Genomic DNA, 8,597 nt, shown 5'->3' on the forward strand with positions numbered 1-8,597 from the left:
CTTTGGGGTTGACAGGTGAGCATGTTTCTCACACCTACCATCCATTTATTCCTCAAATTCAGCAAACATTTTGTGAATACCTGCTATATTCCTGCTATTCTTAGTGTTCTGGATGCATCCATGAATTTTAAAAGACAAAAATTCATATCATAGCAAAACCTATGTGGACAATAACTATAAACACAATCAATAACTAAATGTTTCTGTGTTAGATATAATAATATGTCCTATAGGAAAAGAGAAAAATGAGTAAGAGGGATCTAGAACCATGGAGGTAGAGGAAATAAATGATGAGTTGCAATTTTGGGTAGTCAGGGAAGAGTTCCTTGAGTAGGTAAAATGTAAGGGAAGCCACAAAGGAGTGAGGGAGTTAACCATCATCCAGAGACATCTGGGAAGAATTGAACAAATATCTAGCACAAAGATGCTCAAGTGGAATGTGCTAGAAACCTTTATGAAGCACAGGGGATGGGGAGGGTGACCATCCTGGAGATGGAAGAGTAAGCTGAACTGCGTTCAAACTCTGCCTCCATCGCCTGCCTATCATGTCATCTTTGGCTTTTTATTTAATTTCTCCAAGTGTATAGCCCTTCATCTGTAACATGAGATTTCAATATCTATTTCCCAAAAGATTACCTGTTCTCAAAGATTAAAGTACTCTTTTACCCCAGTGACCTCTGAAGCTGGAGTCTGTAGGTTGTGTTTCAGCAGAATAAGCAGAGCAGAGACCACTGTTTTATTTCTGTCTGGTTCTGACCCATTCCACATCAATAGCATCCCCTTCTGCTAAGCTTATTCCAGTACTGGATCAAGGTTGGTGGGCATTTAGGAGATGGAGACAGCTGAGGTTGAAGATCAATTGTAAGATACAAAAAAAGGATGGAACTGTGAGAAATAAGCATTAGTTTATTCAATCAACAAGCAGTTATTATGGAAAGAATAAACTGATCTAGCTATCTACTATGATCTGTATGCACTTATCATATTGAATTAAGAAAATGCAGAGAGTGGTTTCCAGTTTTAAATACTGGGATGATAAATTTTATACATATATAAGTGCATGTGTGTGTGTGTGTGTGTGTGTGTGTGTGTGGTTTTCTCAGAATCAACTATACATCAAAGGTGACTCATATACTTTTGTTCAACTTTTGTGAATTGTGTGCTAGAGTTTGACAGAACAGGGTTATGGTATCTTCTTTAATGTTATTCCTCTCAAACTTTCTTTTGGTTCCTTGCTGGATGTAAATGGTATAGTGGAAAGAACTCTGAATTCAGTCAGAAGATCTTAATTCAACAACTATCTCTTCAAGATTTAACTGTATGACTTGCTATTTATCTCCTCTGAGTTTTATTTTCCTCACTTATATAATAACATCGTCTGCTTCCCAGGTGTCAAAGTTCAAATGAGGAAATGCATTTAAAATCATTTTGTAAACTATAATTGTTAACCTGAAATGTGCTGAGGAGTTACGGTTGAAGAAAGAGGCTGCTGGAGACTGGGTGATGGTCAATTACTTGTTGTAAAAAGAATGGTTTTGGCATTACTCCACTGAGTAGACATTTGGTGCTAATTTATGCACATTAGTTAATTTTGTTTTGCTGGGGGCTCAGATGGGACTCCCTGATAGATGTGCCATCCATGACAGAGTCAAGGAAAGCACACAGCTCAATGCTGTGATCCTTTCAGGGTTGGAACTAAAGGAGAGGGGCTCTTGAGAAGCACCTATTTGGCTGGAAATTTCCAAGTCATCTGCTTATGGAAACTCTGCTGAGACCTGGGAAGTGGGATGAGTAAAGAAAACTCTTTTTCCTTTAACACTGTTGTGTTCATTTTCAGCCCAGGATTCAGCCACCTGGGTTTACATGCCAGGCATATAGGAAGGTACTGTATTCACAAAATGGTGCCTGACAGTGCTGTGCCCATCTTTCCAAGCTCTGAACCCATCTGAGCTGGCTGTGAGTGAGAGGAAGAAAGTGGCATACTCTTCCATGCAAAAAAACACTTAGGAGTGAAATTTAAGGCATATTCTTGGGAAAGAAGAGAATTATTCAGGAGAATGACAGCAAGATGCTCTGTGAAATTATGTGTGCATGGTTAGAGCATTAATTGGGTAGGGCAGAGAAGAATCCCTGAATTAAGGATTATTAAACCTGACAGCAGGTAAACCTTTGCATCTCTGCTTGTGTGTTAATCTCACTCTATGAGCTGCAAGTAGCTATGAATAGGACCAAGGATTTTGCATTTTTTTCTCTCTCCAGGGCTCACCCTATAATTGGCATTCTGTAGTTGCTCAGCAAGTGTGACTGAGTGGGATGGTGGCACTAGTTCTGTCCACATAGTCAGACTGGCTAATGAAGAAAGGCTGTCCCTGAGTTTTCCATGGGCAATTCACCTCAATGTTTTACCATCCTCAATATTTGGTGAAGATTTTTATTTGGTAAAAATATTTCTCTTCCTTGGTACCCATTCATTTTAAATGTGCTTGCAGTATCAGCGTAGGCTAGCTATGGGCCAGGGTGGAAGCTTGCTGTGGTCGGTTTCTATAAGGCTGACATTCCCAGGCATGCTGGGTGATCAAGAGGTGGCTGTAATGGCTTACAGATATTAGTAATTGAGATACTGATAACTCAAAGTGTCTTACAGTGGTAAAAGATGTAAAATCAATTTGATGACTAGAAATTTTCCATTTTATTTGAACATTTCATGTATGGCTTTATGTATTAACTTCTTAACTTCTATAATGACTGAGTGTATGTATGCAATTCTTTGAATACTCCTGTCGCAGGAAGTATTCCAGGACAACTAAACATTTCATTTCCTGGATCTTCCTGTTAAAGAATCTCAGTATTTGTTTGCTTATTTTTTTGGTCATGATTTGTCTATCAACGCTGAAGTTCTTTGCTTTGCCTACTGTGTAAAATATTATATTTTTCTGAATTTTTTCTTGTTTTTGTATTTTTCTAATGATACATGCAATTTTTATCCCTGCCTCTAAAAGACAGGTATTGGGTGTTCCTAAATAGAAAATTATTAACTGGGAGATTTTAAACATATTCCATATCTAACATCTTTCAACATATTTATTTTTTAAAAATAACTTTATTAATTAATTTTATTACTAAGCCTCTTCTACAGTTTCCCAAATTCTTTCCAACTTACTCTACTCATGAAATTATGATTTTATGTGTGTCATAAAGTGAAAAAGTTAGGAAAATACTGCTATCAATTATCATTATTGCAATTTTTCACCTTGGGAGATTAGATGTAAGTGGCAGCAATGTTCATCTTGGCAGGTGGGATTTGTTAGAGGAAACCAAGATGTTTCTACTTTCATTTCTAAGGCACCATTTGCTAAGATGGTAAAATAAAAGGGACACTTTATTTTGTGAACAATATTTCATAATGATGGACACTTCCTGGTGGGACTGAATGTGTCTGTAAATATCACAGGGAAACCCCTTAATCTGTACAATCATAAAAGATTGTAATTATAATAAATAATATCAATTTATAAATATAATAAAAAATAATGAAGAGTCTTAGTTTTTCAACTATTTATTCTCATGCTTCAAATATTTTCTAAATCTGCTCGAAATAGTCCTGACCAAGGAGGACCTATTTTCACAGTTGATGTGCAGTAATGAGGCATGGTTAATACCTCCTTCAAGTCACAGGGCCATTTGGTATTTCATGGATATTCAATAACATGGACAACTACAAACACATGGCTTCTTGGGTCACACTTTCTATGGAGTGGCAGAGGGGAGCAATATCAGTGTGCCCTGGGATTGGACCCTGCTGAAGCACTCAGTCAGAGACTGAGTGGCACCCATGGTATGTTCTCAGCAGCTGTCCCATCCAATATTCCCAGAGGAAGTGCAGGAAGACACAGACCCTGATCCCAAAAATGCCACCACCAGGAAACTTGCTCCACAGCAGTCCCCCTTGTGTCTGGCCAAGCGCTTGCAGGACCACGGACAGCTCTCTGACAGCTCTGGGGTGGGACAAGGGTGGAGGGATTCCTGCCATCGCAAGAGCACCTAGCTGTCAAACCCACCACTGCCCACCCTCACCAGAGCAAGGCGAGACACAAACGCAAGATCACACCTTCACTGTGACAGTGGAGGACAGTGTCCTGTTCCAGTCCCAGTGAGTGAGATCCTCGTGACAACATCCCCACTTGCTCACTGGCTGCACATCTGCAGGACCAGTCCTGTGCTGACACACCACCTATATCCTCTCCTTGCTCCCCACTTCAGTGGCCCATGGCTTCTCCTGCTGGCAACCCTGCTCCAGCCCACCACCTTCCTCCATGCTTGGTGGTATGTGGAGTGTTCATATTGGGGCCTGAGCCATTGCCCACCTTTCCAGAGAAGAGTGCCCTCAAGGAGGCACAGGCCTGTCCCTGTACTGGAGTAACAGGCACCACCAGCAAAAACCCACATGTGTCACCCTAGTCCCCACCTGCTGCATGCACCAAGAGCTGCCCTCTACCTGCCAGGCAGAGCCTGCTCAGCCCTCCTGCCACCTGTCATTTGCAGCTGTGCAGCCATCCTGGCCACCTCTGGGGAGGGTTAGGATTAGGGTTAGGGTTAGTGTTAGGGGATGGATCACTGCCATTGCCACAGCTGCTGACCTCAACCAATATCTACAACCCTTCCCAGAGACCCAGGAAACCTCAATGGTCAGCTGGTGGATCAGCAGGCTCTGGATCCAAAACCTCAGTGCCCACAATCCACAGTCTCCCCAGGATCGAGGTATGCTCCAGGCACGCGGTTTCCACAACTATCCCTCTTGCATCTGGTACACGCACGTGGACTTTGCGTGCGTGTCTATTCCTGGCACAACCCTGCCTCTTGCCCCGTGTGGACAGTTTTCTACACGTGCCCAGGGTTCTCTAATCATTACCCTCCATAACTGCATCCTGGTAATAGGTCTCACTGCCTGTTATCCTGAAGCTGAGTTGCCACAGTAGAAAGATCCTTTGTGCTCGCTGCTGTATTTCTGAATTGCACCGTCTCTAATCGCTACCATGGGTATGTCCCAGGACAAGCTTTGTCCCTTGCCTTTGTCCTACAGGGACCGGCCAGCGGCATCCCCCATGAAGCCCTATCACAGCTCCAGCAGACTTCCCTACTCTGGTTGGCCACTCTGGCTGCCTGATCCCACGGGGATACTTGCAGGTCATCCTGCTGCCAGCTTGCAAGGGCACATTGGCGGTTGAGTCAAGTGCCTCATAGTGCTTGTCCAGGGTCCTGAAGACCATTCTACACTTCCTGGGAGACACGGACATGTCCTCCATCCTCCACATGACAGATTTTGTGAGGAAGATGCTGTCTACTTCACCTTCCACTGTTTCCTGCAGCACAAACCATCAAATCATCAAGCACATGCCTCCTATGGCACAGGAGCAGGAAGGGGCTGCTTGCCAGCTTGCAGCACCGAGGACTGTCCAAGACTGCTGTCCAGGGAAGACTGTGCACAGAGCCCCTGGAGACAGTGCCCAAGGGGAGCCTGAGAAGGCAGAATACCCTGAAGAAAGATAATATCAGAGGGGAAGCTCCCATGTGACTGGAGGTGCACAATCTGCCTTCAGGCCCCTGGTGTCCAAAGGCTGCCTGCCTTCCTTTGTGCCCAGGCCTGGGGTTCTGCAGGTAAATGTCTGCATCCAGAGCTCCCAAGACAGAGCTGGCATCTCCCAGGCCACCTGTATGAGCTCCTGCCACAAAAGAAATGCCATCAGCAGCTCATACAGCTCCAGTGAAGGTCTTCCAGGCCTGAAGAGGAGGGCTCCAGACCCTTCCAACCATGAGCTGCCCCTGGGATGCTCTTCATCTCCAGGGATTCCACTGAAGTAGGCCCACACTGAGAAGGTGACAGAAGGGAGGGTGGGACAGCCATTGGCCAGGAAGAAGGGTTCATGTATGGAAGATGCCGGCAGGCCACGGAAACAGAGGTTTCTTTTGATGCCTCACCACAAAGGGGAACCTCTGAGACTGCCACCACCTCTGGAACTGGCCTGTCCAGTCACCACTGAGGACCTAGACTGGGAGAAGGAGAAAGTTCTGCAGTGCATCAACTGCCTTCTGATGGGTGAGACCCAGGCCATGTGTGACAGCACTACCATGGCCCCCCAAGCCCATGCATGGGACCCCGGTGCATTGGGAGGTGTCAGGACTGTGGCATCCCTGGGCCTTAGCCAGAACTTGCTCCACCATTCCCAGTACCAACACTGTGGCAGCCTCCACATCATTGTGGGTGGGCTCTGCTGTCTCATCCCAGAGACACCCTCCCACCTCCAACCTTAGTGTCCTCTTCCCCCACAGCCTGCCAGTTGCTGCTTTGGTCTTTCCTCCCAGGCCCTCTCCCAGCATGCTGGCAGGCTTGACTCCACAGCCAGTGGCTCCCTTTGGGGCCACCCTCATGAAAACCAGCTTGCCTTCCCAGTCCCTCCATGTGGGGCTTCCATCCAGCTCAGCTAGGAGCTCCCTCCCCTCTCACCAGAGCCCAAAGCCCAATAGAACTCACCAGACCTCACCTGTGGATGGCACCAGCAGGCCAGCTAAAAGGATGTGGCAACAGACTCTGCTTGGAAAGCAGCCTGTCATCCGTGGAACCACCATGCCACCAATCCTTGGGGTTCCTCAAGGAAAGATGCCCACATCCCTCTCCTTTGCCAGTCCTTAGTCTGGACACCTGGCAGCTCCAGGTCCAGGGGCAGCCCCAATCCCACCATTGACTACAGGTCCCCCAGCCTTGGTCACACCAAAGCACTCAGCCCTTGGGTCTGACACACATTGAAACCCACCATGGGTTCCCATGCCAGCACCCAGGCATATTCTCCTGGCAGCCAGGCTGCAAGGCCTGCTGGGCCATCAAATGCATTGGCCTCTCCCTCTGCAGCTGCCCCCCAGAGGCCAGGGTCTGTCGCCAGAGTTTGTCCTGACAATAGTCAGCCCTAGTCAACCTGTGTCAAGCAAGTTCCATCCCCTTCCAGGCTGACCGAGTTAGTTCCATCAAAGGCACTGGAAGGACAGACTTGACCCTAGGCATGACTACTCCCAGGACAGCAGTGAGCATTTGCTCAGAAAGTAGAGGGACCCCCAAACCCGGAGAGCACCATGGGACAAGCTTGGGACAGAATAGCAACAGTACCCCTGGCCTGAGCACTACCACTGCACCCAGAAAACACAAAAGCAAGAGCAAACGGGGGCAAGGAAGCACTGGAGCTCCTACTCTGAATGCCACCCCCCAACACCTGCCCACCCAGGAACACCTAGGCTCATCTCAGGGGACCAACACCACCCCCAGAAAGGCTACTTCTAGTAGCTCATCTGTCCCTTTGACATCAATGGGATCTGGGAGCCCAGATTTGCTCCCAGATCTTATATCAGTCTTTGGAAACATGTGTATCTCTTCCCAAAGAGGAGGGACCCCAAACGACAGAGAGCAACCTGGGGCAAGCTTGGGACACAGTACCTCCAGTGTCCATAGGGAGACCTCCACCATGGGGACCAAGGGGCAGAAGGGAAAGTGTAAGTCAGGGCAAGCAAACACTGGGGTTCATACACTTACTGCCACCCCCCAAAGCCTGCACATACAGAAACCCTTAGGCTCTCCTGGGAGAACAAGGACCACGCCAAGAAGACCTCCTCTACGTGTAGATCTGTTCCCATAGCACCAATGGGATCTGGGAGCCCAGACTTGGTCCCAGGTCTGACATCTCCCAGGGCAGCAATAAACACCTGCTCAAAAATTAGAGGAACCCCCAAAACTGGAGAGCAAAATGAGGCAAGTTTAGGACAGAACACTAACAGTACCCCTGGCCAGAGCACTACCACTCTCCCCAGAAAACAAAAGAACAAGAGAAAACAAAAACAATGAAACACTGGAGTTCCTACCCTGAGTGCCACCCCCCAACATCTGCCCTCTCAGGAACACCTAAGCTCATCTCAGGGGACCAACACCACCCCCAGAAAGGCTACCTCCGGTAGCTCATCTGTCCCTGTGACATCAGGGGCATCTGGGAGTGCAGACTCACTCCCAGATCTTATATCAGCCTTTGGGGCCTTGTGCATCTCCTCTTAAAGAGTATGGACTGCAAGCAACAGACAGCAACCTGGGGCAAGCTTGGGACAGAGCACCTCCAGTGTCCATAGGCAGATGACCACCATGGGGACAAAGGGACAGAAGGTAAAGTGCAAACAAGGGCAAGCAACCTTCCTACATTTACCGCCATCCCACAAAGTCTGTCCAAGCAGAAGCCCTTAAGCTCTCCTGGGGGAACCAGCACCACACACAGAAAGGCCACCTCTACTCGTGAGTCTGTCCTCATGCAATCAAAGGGATCTGGGAGCCCAGACTAGACTCGAATTTCATATCTTCCTTTGGGGCCATGTTTCTCTCCTCCCAAATTGGAGGAACAAGAAGACCAAGACAGGGCTAATGGGGCAATTTGGACTTCAACACCTTCAGTCCCACTAACCAGACCATCTGCATAGTGACCACCTTAAATGGGAGAAAAAACAACTCTGTTCCTGGGGCTGAGGGGGGCCACTTTGAGTACCCCCACTGCAGAAGCCCCCAAGTCCAACTT

The sequence above is a fragment of the Sciurus carolinensis genome, unplaced genomic scaffold, assembly GCF_902686445.1.
Source record: "Sciurus carolinensis unplaced genomic scaffold, mSciCar1.2, whole genome shotgun sequence".
Classification (NCBI taxonomy): Eukaryota; Metazoa; Chordata; class Mammalia; order Rodentia; family Sciuridae; genus Sciurus; species Sciurus carolinensis.